Here is a 14,208-nt window from a genome sequence, read left to right on the forward strand (position 1 = left end):
TAATAGCACATCATATTTTTCGGGTGGGTTGCTTACCAGGCGTATTTCGCCTATTCGAGCATACGAGTCAATACACCACCAGCTGCTTCCTTTAGTAAAATTACCATCACTTCTTCATTCACCTTGGACTGAGCAACCTCTCTGCCTCATGCGCACTGTGATGCTCTCATGCATTCTAAAGTAGTTTTAATTGTGTTTGATATTCAGCCTGCAGGTCAAGCTCTCCCTCCAAATCTTTCAATGGTGACGCATGACTAAATTCGAATGTTCACACATGCTGAATCGGGTGTTCCGACTTTGGAAAAGAGGAAGTGAAAGTTGCTTGCTTCACCTTCTCCAAGTGAATGCTATTTCGCTCAGCAATGTCGGTATTTTCTAGACACCCTCTAAAAAGGATTCTCACCCAGGTATTTTTCTAAGCGTGTTGGACGAACGTCAAAAAACAGGTGACCTCACGAGAGCAATAGTGACGTGTAATACATACACGACGGTGCTCAAATTGGGATGCCAGGCGACTAGCTCTGCGCAATGTTAGTGCTGGGATGCCAGGCAACTTACTTGCGTAAATGTTAGTCACACCTACGGTCTACCTGTCTGTCCTAAATTGCCTCCCATATTCTGTATGCAAATTTGTTTTTTTTAACCCACTGCTAATCGTTACAAGGACGACACAAATAGGTTGTGTACTAGACGTTGCCACCAAAATATGCTTGTGCTTTTCTCTCCAAAAAAGAGCCCCAGCGTGAACAAGCAGGAGATGGAAGCAAAAAGCTTGTGATGTGCGCAGCGTCAGTGAATCTCTGAAGTGTAACGCATTCCACAAAAACGTGACGAAGACAGATGCGCAGCTTATGCTCTGAGCGATGCGCGTTCAAGGCGCGGATCGCTCCAGTATGGGCACGCAGCTCCAAGGCGCGTCTGACCGCGCGCTCAAAAAAGCCTCAGTGAGCAGCTCAAACAGCGCACGTATTCTAACTTTCCGACCGCCCTCGGCCTCCGAAAACTAAAGAAATGGCTCCCTGGGGTGTGTTACGAACGCATATCTATGCGCGACCTCTAACTCACATTACATCCAGGAACTTATAGGTCTGGAATAGCGTGACAAAGATCCAGCCCAGCCCTTACCGCCTTCGGGTACCGAATGCTTTAAATACTAGCGGACGAAGCCGCTTATCCATTTGGAATGCTGTAGAGGCGAAATGCCTCAGAACGTTGTGTGGCACACACATTTTTATCCTAGATGTTAATAGCATAGAAAAATACCGTCAGTTATATGCACAGCTGAAGCCGCATCGGGTTTAAACTACCCATGTCTGTATTAGATGGTTCACTGGCACTTAATTGGGAAAACGAGCAACACGGTTCACTGTGGTATCGCATAACCCACATTGAGGCCAATACTGAATTGGCTTGCTTCATTCAGCCCCTCGTAATTGAGTGTTTCCAGTCACGTTATTCAGGTGTTTTTAGGCATGACAAGCGGAGTAGTGACGCCTTTGTTGATGAGTCGACTGCGATATCCTCACAGTCTGTCTATGACTCCACATGTTTCAACGACATGTCATTGCTGCTGTCACGATTGTCCGTCATTTGACAGCCTCCACAACCAGCTTGCGTTCTATGTTGAAGCTGCCATTTCCCTTTCCGCTCCCACTACACCTCCCTTACCGTCCCGCTTCCAGCTGGTGCTCACATTACAGCTGTCTCTGACTGACACGTAAGCACGCCTCCAAACGCCAAGGTAATCAGCAACCGCATGTCCCGCACTCAACAATCGGACGTGGATGCCTCTGAATTGGGGATAGCTCGCACATGTTTGGCGGGCCTGTGACTGCGGCGCGTCTAGGTGCCGTGGTCAGAAGTAGCCCCTCCAGTACCCCTGCCTGGGCAAACCATGACCATGTACCGTGGGGGCCAGAAGCCATCTTCAGTACCCCTGACTGGTCAGACCATGACCATGTACCGTGGGGGCTAGAAGCCATCTTCAGTACCCCTGACTGGTCAGACCATGACCATGTACCGTGGGGGCTAGAAGCCATCTTCAGTACCCCTGACTGGTCAGACCATGACCATGTACCGTGGGGGCTAGAAGCCATCTTCAGTACCCCTGACTGGGCAAACCACGGCCATGTACCGTGGGGGCTAGAAGCCATCTTCAGTACCCCTGACTGGTCAGACCATGACCATGTACCGTGGGGGCTAGAAGCCATCTTCAGTACCCCTGACTGGTCAGACCATGACCATGTACCGTGGGGGCTAGAAGCCATCTTCAGTACCCCTGACTGGTCAGACCATGACCATGTACCGTGGGGGCTAAAAGCCATCTTCAGTACCCCTGACTGGTCAGACCATGACCATGTACCGTGGGGGCTAAAAGCCATCTTCAGTACTTCTGACTGGACAAGCAATGGCCATGTACTGCGGGAGCTTGTAGTGATGTTCAGTACCCCTGACTGGGCAAACCATGGCCAGGTACCGTGACCGACTAATGCTCGTGTTTTGGATAGCTTAAAGACGCCGGTCAGTGGAACCTCCTGTGCCTGTACCCATGAACATCTCCTGCACCCATGCGCGAATCAAAATCTTAACCCGCATGTGGGGAGGGTGGGGGGGGGGGGGGGGAATGCACCGAGCGGAATACTGGGGCCGTTCTTTCGTAGGCACCTGTATGCGTCCCTAAGTTGACTTTCACTATTTACGACAGTTTTGATACACTACGCCTTCTGATTTATCCACACACAAAGCAAATGTACCACGTGCATTAGGGTGTCTGCCTCCAAAGGCATATTTAAACACTGTGTGGATTCACAGTTCTACGTGAGGCTAGTGAGCGAACAGCTGCTGCTTTGCCAAAAGAGATCTTGCAATTTGAACCATGATTGCAGGCACCATTATCAAAGTCGGCATAAATAGATTTATCAAAAATGCTGTGTTTGAGGGAGGTCTGGAGCTCGTCAGGGTTACGTTACCTAACCGTGCTCGATAGCCTTTATTTATCATACCTCGCATAACAGGAGGGTGGTCATCCTGCGCATGTGCGTCATGCGGTTTCTGTCAACTCCTGTGCGGACGTCAGCTGTACATCTGCCATTGCCGGTGCAGGAAACGTTTAAACAATGCGTTTGCACACCACATCGGTTGTGCATTTTATATGCATGCTGTTGAGTGCCGTTCTATAGACATGAAAATACACGGATGTTAACGATGCGTAAATTCAAGTGATGGAGGGCGATGATCAGGTGCGGAAAATGGCTGTAATCGTGATCATGATCAGGTACGGAATTGGTCGCATGACTGACTTGTTATGCACGTGCCACTAGCCTAGGGATCTCAAATCAATTTGCGTCTCGAGTGGGAACTTAAAAAGTTCAATTGCTGATCAAGGGGGGGGGGGGGAGCAGTCGGGTCATCCCTCACCCGGCTGACTAAAGTCTGGCCGAGTGTGGTACATTTGTGGACTTTGAAGAAAATCTAAGCAGCTTTTAGCAAAAATATTTTGTGCTAGAACCCAGCCTGAGTATTAGTGAAGCAAAATGCGACGATTTTTGGTGAAAATCAGAACACTTGTTGTGTTCGACCGAATTCCGTTATTGCAACCCCCCGCAGGACGTCATCTGCATGCGCTCTTAAATAAATGCTATTTTATTAAATGCGTCCTGAAGACTTCCACCTTGTGTCTTCATGTAATTGGGAGTATGTTAAGCATGTTGTTAAAATCTTAGATTACAAGTTAGGCATTTCCATAGCCAGTTTGTCATCCATCAAAGAACCAATGGATACTATCCCCTACCAGCGTTTTTGCTCCCGTTTTTGTGTCGAGGGTACGGTTGCCGTAGGGGCGATGGGTGTCTACCGCGGGTGTGGCGCGGGCGATGATGGAGCGGCCGGTGCTGGAGCGGCTGGTGATGGAGCGGCTGATGATATCACGAAGGCGATGATCGGGCGGCTGACTGCGACGGCGTCGTTGGCCGTGGAGTGACTAAACAGTTTAGCGCCGGCTGAACTAGACTGGTGCCGTTTACATCCAGTGACAGCCGTGGCGACCGCATTCGAAGGACCTTCAGTCCGTTAGACGACCGTGTCGCCGTCCTTCGTACCTCTGTCTTCTGAATGCGACACGTAACACGTCCACGTGTTCTTGAGTTTTCTTGAGTCTTGAGGTTTCGTCAGTACCGTGAGCTGTGGTCGCGCCAGCTACGGACCACTGACGCTCTGGAGATTGGAGAGATCGCTTGGCTTGCCGCTCTCCGGCTCCGTCCGTGTGGGAACAGTCCAGTGGTGATAGACAATGGCATTAACGGCGCGGGAGGGGAGGTCGTCAGTTACCCGAGTGGTGCAGTGATAAGCTCTCTTGGGTCCACGTGCTCAGGCGGTGCGCGTACCGGTCGGAGCTCGATCAGTGGTACGCTGTCTCCAAGACTGCATGTTGTGTGTTACGCTGGCACCGGTGACTGCAAGGGGTGCTCCCCTCCCCCTTCAAAATCGCAAGGTGTGCGTCGCATTTGCTCCGGTGACTCTGCGCTGCTCGACCGCAGTGACTGTCGGGGATACGCTGTCCGGCTCTAGTGACCGTCCGGGCCGCACTGCCCGGCTCCAGTAACTGTCCGTGGCGCGCTGCCCGGCTCCTGTGATGTCTTGAGCACCGACTCTGCGCCAGCGCGTCTCTCAGCCGCTTACAAACACTGCGCTAATTCTTCGGTCACGGCGGCAGCGGTGGAAATTCATCCGCGCCAACCAGGGATGTGAGGAATACAGCGGTGCCGACACGTGAGGCGTAATCCGAGTCTGCCCTGCAGACGGCTTCACATTCGCGGCAAGGTACAGTTGGCTTGTCACGTTGGAAGGGCTGTAATTTTTGTGCTAGGCTGCACAACGTTACGCGAGTTCGTGTGTAATAAATACCTAATTAACGACGGTCCGATGGTCGCTAGTTTAGCAAAACGGTGACTGTGCCTGAGATTTGGTGCAGTGTGTCGGTGTGTCACGAGAGAATACTCAGCAGGTGGTGAATGGTGTCACCGAGCGCGCAGGAGGTCATGCCACTGGTTATGTGGTTGTTCGCAAGGTACAGTAATGAATTCTCGTGTGACCCTATCTGCGAATTAGCCCTAAAGTCCCTCAGAGCTAAGGACATGTGGCAGCACCAGAGTCAACCAGCTGTTTTGCAGAAGGTTTATTTCACGTCCGGCATGACAACTCCGGGCCTTTGTCAGTGAGGTGGTACGTGCTCGATCATTTTGCATCACGTGACTTGTGCCGCGGTCAGCGATAGCAAAAACAGATGCTGATTCAGGTTCATGCGAATTTTTCATGCGGCATTCTGTAAGGTGACGCATAGGCTAGGGAGCAGTTCAGAGGAAGAGAAACCACCAACATTGCTGTAGTCTGAAAACAACACCACGATAGTGACACCCAAGATGCTGGAGTAGCCTAAACGCCAAGGGAAGGAAAGCCACATCTGAAATACTCGGCTACCTCGCCACTTTATAGGTAGACTACCAGCACAGTCAGGAAGCCAAACATTCTCCAAAGCAATACCGGTTTGGCACTGTACAGTATCCGTTTTCTGTGGACAATGTGTTTCGTGTGTGGCCATGCAGCTCACGTCCATGCACTATGACCCGTTGGCACACGTCCGCTGGCCAATGACCCTGACCCATACCGCACCCCTGACCGGACCGGCACGTTCCCGGCGCGGCGGCACGGCAGCACAACTGTCGCCCCCAGACTGTAAAGGAATTCGCCCACTCGCTGTCGACGACCAGGGCAGGGCAACTTCAACGGCGCTACAGTGCTCACAGAGCGGTCACGTCGCACCGGGAGGGCGCGGCGGTACGCGGTACAGCCTCGTCGCACCGGAACAGAGCGACGGTACAGCCCCGTCGCACCGGAACAGAGCGACGGCACACGCCTCGTCGCGCCGGAAGAGCGCGGCGGTGCGCGGTACAGCCTCGTCGCACCGGAACAGAGCGACGGTACAGCCTCGTCGCACCGGAACAGAGCGACGGTACACGCCTCGTCGCACCGGGAGAGCGCGGCGGTGCGCGGTACAGCCTCGTCGCACCGGAACAGAGCGACGGTACACGCCTCGTCGCGCCGGAAGAGCGCGGCGGTACAGCCTCGTCGCACCGGAACAGAGCGACGGTACACGCCCCGTCGCACCGGAACAGAGCGACGGTACATGCCTCGTCGCACCGGGAAAGCGCGACGGTACGCGCCTCGTCGCACCGGGAGAGCGCGGCGGTACGCGCCTCGTCGCACGGGAGCAGTGCGAAGGTGCGCGCCTCGTCGCACCGGAGAGAAAGAGCTGACGCCACAGCAGGGGCGACGCCCGCCTCGAGCCGGCGGACCGGGCGGGCCGGGCGGACGATGTCGGCGACAGGGCACTGAGCGGCCGTAAACAGAGTGGACTGTATCGATAGATCAGCAGAGTTGAGGCGATTCGTCACGGTGTTGTGTCGCATGTAAAACTGTTAGGCCTTCAACGTATACAACTGCAGTCGGACGGATGTGGTGGTGAAGGTGAAGTCATAAGTAAAAGTCCTGCCTACTCTTCAGAGTTAATAAGTAAGTTTGTGACGCAAGAGTTTGGAAGCTTTTTGGCAGTCGGTAAAGGTAAACACAGCTTTCTTTCACCTCCAGCATGGCAACAAAATCACCTATTCGCTGGCACATGTCCAATATTCATTCATTGAAACACTACGCGGCCAGCGATGCTTGCACATGCTCGTGTTCGATGACGGACACGGTGCACGGCGCTGAGCCATCGATCCCGACAGGCGAGCTCCACACGACTGCCCGAATTTGGCGTGCAAGAATGTCGCCCTGCTCGCTCGACCACTTCCATCGCGCTTATCAAGCAGGCGGCCGCCGAGGGCACCTGGCACACGGCGCGCTCCAGGCCGGCCCCGCATCCGTGCAATGCAAATGGTCCACTTCTCCGTCAGAGGATACGTCAGGCCGCGGCGGGTTCCCGTCGACCCCCGGGTACCTCCGGGACGCGGCGGGCAGGCGGCTGCGTCCGCACTGGTGTCAACAGCGCTCGCGAAACACCGCAGGAACCCCCACCGCGCCGGCCGGGGGCGTCATTTATCGCGTGCATAGCGGTGACCATCGGCTATGCATGTCCTGGCCAGCCAGGACATTGGTATGCACGTAGCCAGCCTCGGTGGTTCTATTTGTCCTGTCGCTAAGTGGGGGCCATTAATGCCAATCCTGACTTCATGCAGGGCCTCCGGAGAGCAGCTCTTAGGTCCTTAGTGAGGATGATCGTGCTGATCAGTGGAGCTTCTTGCTGAACGGAAAGAGGCTGGGCAATTTAAAAAGAAGTGAGGGTAATTTATCCATCATTAGACCTGCTGTGGACGCAACAGGTCATGCTCTTATACCACAAAGATAAAAAAATCAAAGGACCTTTCGGCAACAATTTTTCGTGGATTTTGAGTCATAGCAAACGCCTTGGAACTTACGCCAAATAATCCGAACTCTTGACAACGCTTTGTTGCACCTTGCAGTTCGATCCCGAACCCTGCGAGACATCTCGCGGAAAGGAGAGATCAGTTGGATCTGGATTCGGAAGACCTGGTGGCAAGATATAAAACAGAATATTTCAGTCAAGCCCGGAATCTCTACCACAATCTTTAGGCGGGAATGTCTAAGATCCTAGAGAATTTATGCGTCTTGAACGTTTGCCCCAAATCACAAGGCTATTTAAGCCTTCTTCATCATTTGTGCCAGTGCTGAACTTAAACAGCACTCGGATCCTGCTGGAGCCACCTCGCAAGAGCGCAGCCTGCTCTTCGCACGCTAGAAATTAGCACTGTAGCGCTGAAACTGGGTACTATACCATTACAAAACACTTCATTGCGTCAAAAATAAGAAGCAGCTTTGTGTTTGGGGCATGGAGAACAACCGAAAACGCCTTTTCACGGGGGCAACAGCCTCTATGACATTTGGAAACAGATCGATATTGTAGGTGTGAAATCCTAATTCAGGATGGATATTCCGACCCAAAATGGTTATTTTTCCCCAATATCTATGCAGCACGTGCATTCTGCAAGGGAGTTCGGGAGACAAGGGCTTACTTTGGCTTAGTTGGGGGGAGGGGGGGGGAGCATCTCCCCACCTCCGCCTCTCAGTAGTCACATCCATAGGTCTTTCGTTATATCCGCCTGACATCCAGTCTATCTGGAAAGGCAGCAAAACGGCATTGACAATCCACGCGGTTGTGCTCCCGGGCCATTTTGCGCAGCACGTTTGCAAATAACCAGAGGTATTTTGTACCGGAGGCCACGTTGACCGGTACACCGACGAGGCCAACAGCTGTTTTGTCCACAATACGGACGAGGCAAGCACCTCGACAGACAACTCGCGCATTTCATGCGGTAGGTTTGCGTGATGGGACTCAGCGGTGACGATCTGACCTTATGAACCTTAATGGCCGGAGGCTCTCATTTGGGACCAGTTTGTAGCATATTGCAACAATGTTTTTATCGCCTGGGACCCATAGCTTTATTGTCAGGCATCTTGCATACCATGCCACTGAAACCTTGTGGTCCTAAATTTTATTTCTGCAGCCAAATGAGGATTTCTCGGGAACATAAACTGTCCATAATGCATTGAAAGGGCATTATGGATATCCATGCCTTTCTAAATGTCTTATGCAGTTTACCATTCTTTTTAAAATTTTACCTTCCGAATTGGGCAGGTTCTAGTATCCGTTCTCCATTTGCTATTGGATGCCTTCGAATATGAACACGTCAGCCCTCCAGTTGACAACGCTGCATCAGGTCTGACGGAGAGGAGGTCTTCACCGCACAGTCAAGCCAGTTGCAAAAGCTCTCGCTGTGCAGGACGATGACTACGTCGCAGCCGAAGCCTGCAAGGATCGCTTAGCTCAGTGCGTCCGTCATGCAGATGCGTGAGCCATCTCCGGCGAAGTGCAGACCCTTGACCTCATCTCACGGTCTTCTTACCTTAGAGGCCGCCTCGCTAAGTGCTTCATCGTGTTCCCCTCCCCCGCCAGCCTCAGAAACGCACGCGCGCGCGCGCGCGTGCATGTGTGACTCGAGTGCTCAGAGTCGCCGCGGTGAGTTGCACTCTCGTCATGACTCGTGTAGCGGTTCCTTGGCGGCACTCCCCTCGCGCCCCGCCACCCCAGGTGCGGGGAGCGGCTCTCCGCCCCTCCACCTCCCCTCCGGGGCGGCCCACCAGCACCGGCTGGCGATCAGCCCAGCGAAGCAGGGTCAGTCGTTCTTGGAACGCCGCCGCGCGGCGGCCGCGGTGGGCACGTCCGCACGTCGGCATGCTCTGCACGTGCTGCACAGTTTCCGGCGCCACTGGGTGGCGGCGTCGCTGGCAGCAGCTGCTTTTCGCAGGCAGAAGAGGGAGAAGTCAGAGACGGTGAACTGGACTCTGGGGTTTCGACACCAGACAAAATATATGTGGTTTGTTGTGCGAATGTTGAGAGGTGGACGGTCAATTGGTCGTTTCTCAATAGGTCAATGGACATGGTTTGCTCATTCATGTGAATGTGCAGCATACTGCACCCAGGTGTCCATGCCTGGATGACGCTCGGAACTTCGGTAGATTACCGTGATTCATCACAGCGAGCAACGTCACACTCTACCACAACGTTGTATACATGTCAAATTCATTCGCTTCGGATGCCACAAATTTCCTCATGTTCTTCTCCTTGTACTGCCACCAGCTGAACAGCTGCCTTACGAGGGATATGGGACTGGATCGAAGAGAACCCAAGCAGCAGTCTTCTACACTCTCTGGTGGAGAACGTTGCGGCCGTGCCCGCCAGAGCTTCTGCCTTCAAATTCTGAGAGAACGAGAACCGAGCCGAGCTGAGTGCACGAGCTCTGAGTGCGCCACCAGCCGTCCGCCAGCCTCCCAGTCCCTCCGCTTCCAAGACACAGCCGTCTCCCGAAGAGCTGCCATAGCTTTGGCGGTGGGCGAGCTGCAGCTCGACAGCTGCCGGCTCTCCTCCACACAGCGCGTGCTCCCTCCCCTGTCGTCTGGAGAGCCGCGCGGGCGAGCTGCGGCTCGACGGCTGCCGACTCGCCCACACCCAGCGCACGCTCCCTCCCCTGCCGTCTGGAGAGCCGCGCGGGCGAGCTGCGGCTCGACGGCTGCCGGCTCTCCCCACACAGGGCACGCTTCCTCCTCTGCCGTCTGCAGAGCTGCGCTCCCTGCTGATGCATAGACATCAGGCGGGGAGACGTTCCGTTAGAACCTGACGGTGATCCTATGAAGCCGACCGGATGTTGAGGCGCTGAGCGTGAACTGATCGCGTGGGTCCGAAGCTGGTGTGCACTGCTCTTCAGTTGCATGCATGTAACTGATTGCCAGGGTCTAGGGTAACTATGATGTGGATAAACGTCACAGACAAGCTCAAAGAAAGGAGTGCGGGGATTGGTTACATAACGTTGGAATCCTGTTGCGTTTCGTTGGCGCTGCCGTTGATTGCATCAAAGACTGACCACAGACTTTGCATGTCATGCGGCACCTGCATCACCTCCAGAGAAGCGTATTCGTGTCCGAAGGCTCGCAGTGGCTCGTTAGGAGGTGTCGTATGTTTCGACTGTTTTGCCCTAATATGTGGCAGTGATTCTGCCGGAACAGTAATAGAAACACTAACAGTCTGGAACGTGACATTCGACAATAGCTCCTAGATATTTCCCTTCTGAAGCGTATTCTGGTGTGTCCACGTAAAGAGATGTCTACTCTTACACCGGTGCTCGAAATTGATATCCAGATTCCTGCGCATGCAATAAGATTGGTTGCATGCTTATTGCACGTCTCAGATATGGCCAACCAGCTTTTCGTACAATCTTGACTGTGCCATTTTGTAGATTTCAAGAAGCATGCGTTCGTTACAGTTTTCTTGCAAACCTAAAAGCCGAGTGCTCTCACAGAGCGATTGTTAGGTTATGCTGCAACACGTGGTTCACACGTCCAGACAAGCAAATAATGTGACTATCTAGGACTCCGACTGTTCCTGTGCCGGGTACGGGGTGTTAATGTGGCGTGCTGAGGCGTTTCGCGAGCCGCCAGTCTAGCTCACCACTCCTCAATCGACCCGGAGAACTTCCCCTGAGCCGGTCGCACATTCCCCGCCAGCCTGACTAATGGGGGAGTCGTTTGCAGGGCCGCTCACCGGTCCGACTTGATCTGGACGGGCGCATACAGTCGCACACATTAAGTCGTGCAGGATGCGGCCGGTCGGCCGGACCGCACAGGCGTCTAACTGTCCCCCAGCGACGACGCCTCGCGGCACATGTGCTTCGTGCCGGGGCATACTCTGGCCGCTCCAGCGTCACCTCGCGACAGGCGCAGCGCTGTCGCAGCCCTGAGCTCGCGGAGCTGGTGTCACATTCCAGGCGTCGCAGTGCTGCCGTCGCGACCCGAGTGTCGCAGTTAGGACACCAGCACCGCGACGGTGCTGGTGTCCTAGTGCTGGTATCGCAGCTGGGATCGCAACCTTGGTGTCGCGGTGTTGCGCAGCCATGGTGGTCGCGGTTCTGATGACGCCGTCCTGGCATCGCAGTGCTGCATAGCCATGGCGGTCGCGGTTCCGGTGGCGAAGTTGTGATTTCGCAGTTTTTATGCCGTTGTTAGCAATGTCGATTGGATTTCCCGCCCAAGGGATGTGCGCGTTTGAATGCCGTTTTATTTTCCAAGCAAACTTTTTTGATAACATATTTCTATGAGCTAGACCAAACACTGGCTTGAAATCCAGATTCGGCATATCACATGAATGAAAAGTCAAGAAAAATGACGTTTTACTACGTTGATTGTTGCTTTTGCAGTTTGGCATTGTTGGAATATGTTTGGAGGCAGTATTTTGTAAGCCTTCGGGTTCATGCCATCAGTGCCTTTTAGCGTGCCAAACATATCAATTCACTTAATAAAGGAATGCTCGAACATGTTAATGATCATGGAACATTTGACACTGGTGGCTGTATAACGGCACAGCAAGAGTGGGTACTGATCTAGGGAATCACGCGGCCTATGTAACAGTGCAAGTAAACTTGAATTACTAAGCCGAGTAAACAAGCAAACGGCCGATACATGGACACATGCTACGCGACTGGTGATATGCTACAACATAGCAACAAGGCGACGAAAACGCTTGTAGCCCTGCTTGTGAAAGTCTGAGCTGGCCCAGCTCAAAAGCCGATGCACCTGGCTGTGACCTAGCAACGACAGGGCGTGGTGGGTGGGGCCGGATCTGTTGCATCCTGCTAGCCCTCGACGCGTTTGGTGCAATCCCGGACAGACACAGCGTCACCGCGCCGACAGCCGACGCCGATGCCCTTTGCTCGGAAGGGCACCTTCGCGTCGACCGCGCGACTAGGTCGCGCCGGTGCGGGGGTCCCTGGCGGCCCAGGACCGGCGCTGACCCTGACCTCCGAAGTGGCGACACCAGGGCCCGGCCACTCCCTCTGCCGTCACCCTCCCCCGCTGAGCTCCGCTGAATATCCCTCTCCGCAACTGATCTTGTATCGCAAAAGACCGGGCTATCAGCGGCGCTCCGGCCGGGCGGGGCGGGGCGGCCGCGCCAGGCGCGGGAGGGGTGACGTCTAGCGGCGGCGGCTCCCGGCCGCGCCGGGCACCAACCCGCGGTCAGTCTGAAGCGAGCGTCGCTGCCGGCCGGGCCACTCGCCGCCCTGCCGCCCCCAGTCGCCGCGCAGTGAACCAGGGACGACGCGAGCCGAGCCAGCACGGTGCGCCGAGGAGACGCGTCTGGCCAGCGCAGTGCGGGAGACGAGACGAGTTTGGCTGGGCGGTGTGGGAGACGAGACACGCGTCCGGCGCGCGCAGTGCGGGAGACGAGACCGTCCGGCCAGCGAGGCCGTCCAGTGAGAGCCGCCGGGCCAGCATGCCGCGGGTGCGCCAAGACGGGAGCCGCGGCTGAGGAAGCCTCTCCGCGCGCGTCGGCGCAGCGCCGGCCGAGCTGCAGCGACCCGTCTGCATGGGCCGGGCGACGCGGTGAGTAGCGCGCTGGCCGCCGCGGCCGCCGCTATCGCACATATCTAGTCACCACGTCGGCGGCGGCGGCGGCGGCGGCGGGGTCACCTCAGCCGCCGGCCACGCCGACCGGTCCGTCGCCGGCTCCACGTGGCCGGCTGCAGGCGCCGCCGTCGCCGTCTAATTAGCGGAATCAGAAGCGCAGGGGCGGCGGCCGGCATGCCGACGCGAGTGCCGCCGCCGCCGCGCCGGATGCCGCCGCGACGGCACCGCAGACGAGGGCGGCGCCGTGTTTGATCGGCATACAGGTGCCGGCGCCGGCGACGTTACGTCACCCGCGGATTGCCGGCGCGGCCTGCAGTCGCTGCGCTCCGGCGGGCTTTGCGAAAGCCGCGGCCGGTTTGGGAAAGCTGTGGACGAACGCGACGGGGCCGACCCGTCGCCGCGAACGAATGCCTGGCGGGTTTGGGGGGCGCGCGCCGTTTGTGGAAGCCAGGTAACTAAAGGGTCCATGACCTTGCAGCGCGAGCATGATGCAACATTGCACCCGTATTACCTGCACCTCGGAGAGTGCATGACGCGCGGCGCGAGAAACTTCTTATTGCGCAACGCGGCAGAAAGTCCGCGGCCGCCGCCTGAACCCGCGCCTGACGATCCGGCCTGAAGTTGGTATCAGGCCAGTGGCGAGCAGTGGCCATTGCACATTGCACAATGCAGCGGGCCGGCGGGCGGCTGTCTGGGCCGGGGCCGCCGCCGGCCGGCCGGCTGGCGATCACGCGCCAGGTGACGGCCAGCTGAGCGGTGCCGCGCGTCAGACAACGAGGTCAGACATGCGCGCAAACAGCGGCCGACACGACCTCGCAGACCCGGCAGCGGCGCGGGCGGGGCGGGCCTGCCCGCCGCCCAGCGCTGGCGCGGCAGCGGAGAGGGGAGCCGCACGTGATGCCGGCGCCGCCAGATTAGGGTTCTTTGCTGAAGCAGTCTGCCGTTCGGCTCAGCCCAGCTTCTGTCCAGAGGGCGCGGCTCTGTCATAAAAGGCGACGGCTGCATTACGGCCGACCTGTCCGACAGCGGCGCCCGAATAAGGAGCGCACTTATTATGCACCGCGGTGCTCCGCAGCAAAATCGGTGGTGGATTCGGAAAAAAATTCCTCCCGTCATGCTTTGAAATGAACTTATTTCCACAGGCATACGCCACTCAATGCTCTGTTTATGCTGTTGCCAACT

This window comes from Pollicipes pollicipes, unplaced genomic scaffold (assembly GCF_011947565.3).
Source record: "Pollicipes pollicipes isolate AB1234 unplaced genomic scaffold, Ppol_2.1 Scaffold_5724;HRSCAF=6776_pilon_pilon_pilon, whole genome shotgun sequence".
Lineage (NCBI taxonomy): Eukaryota > Metazoa > Arthropoda > Thecostraca > Pollicipedomorpha > Pollicipedidae > Pollicipes > Pollicipes pollicipes.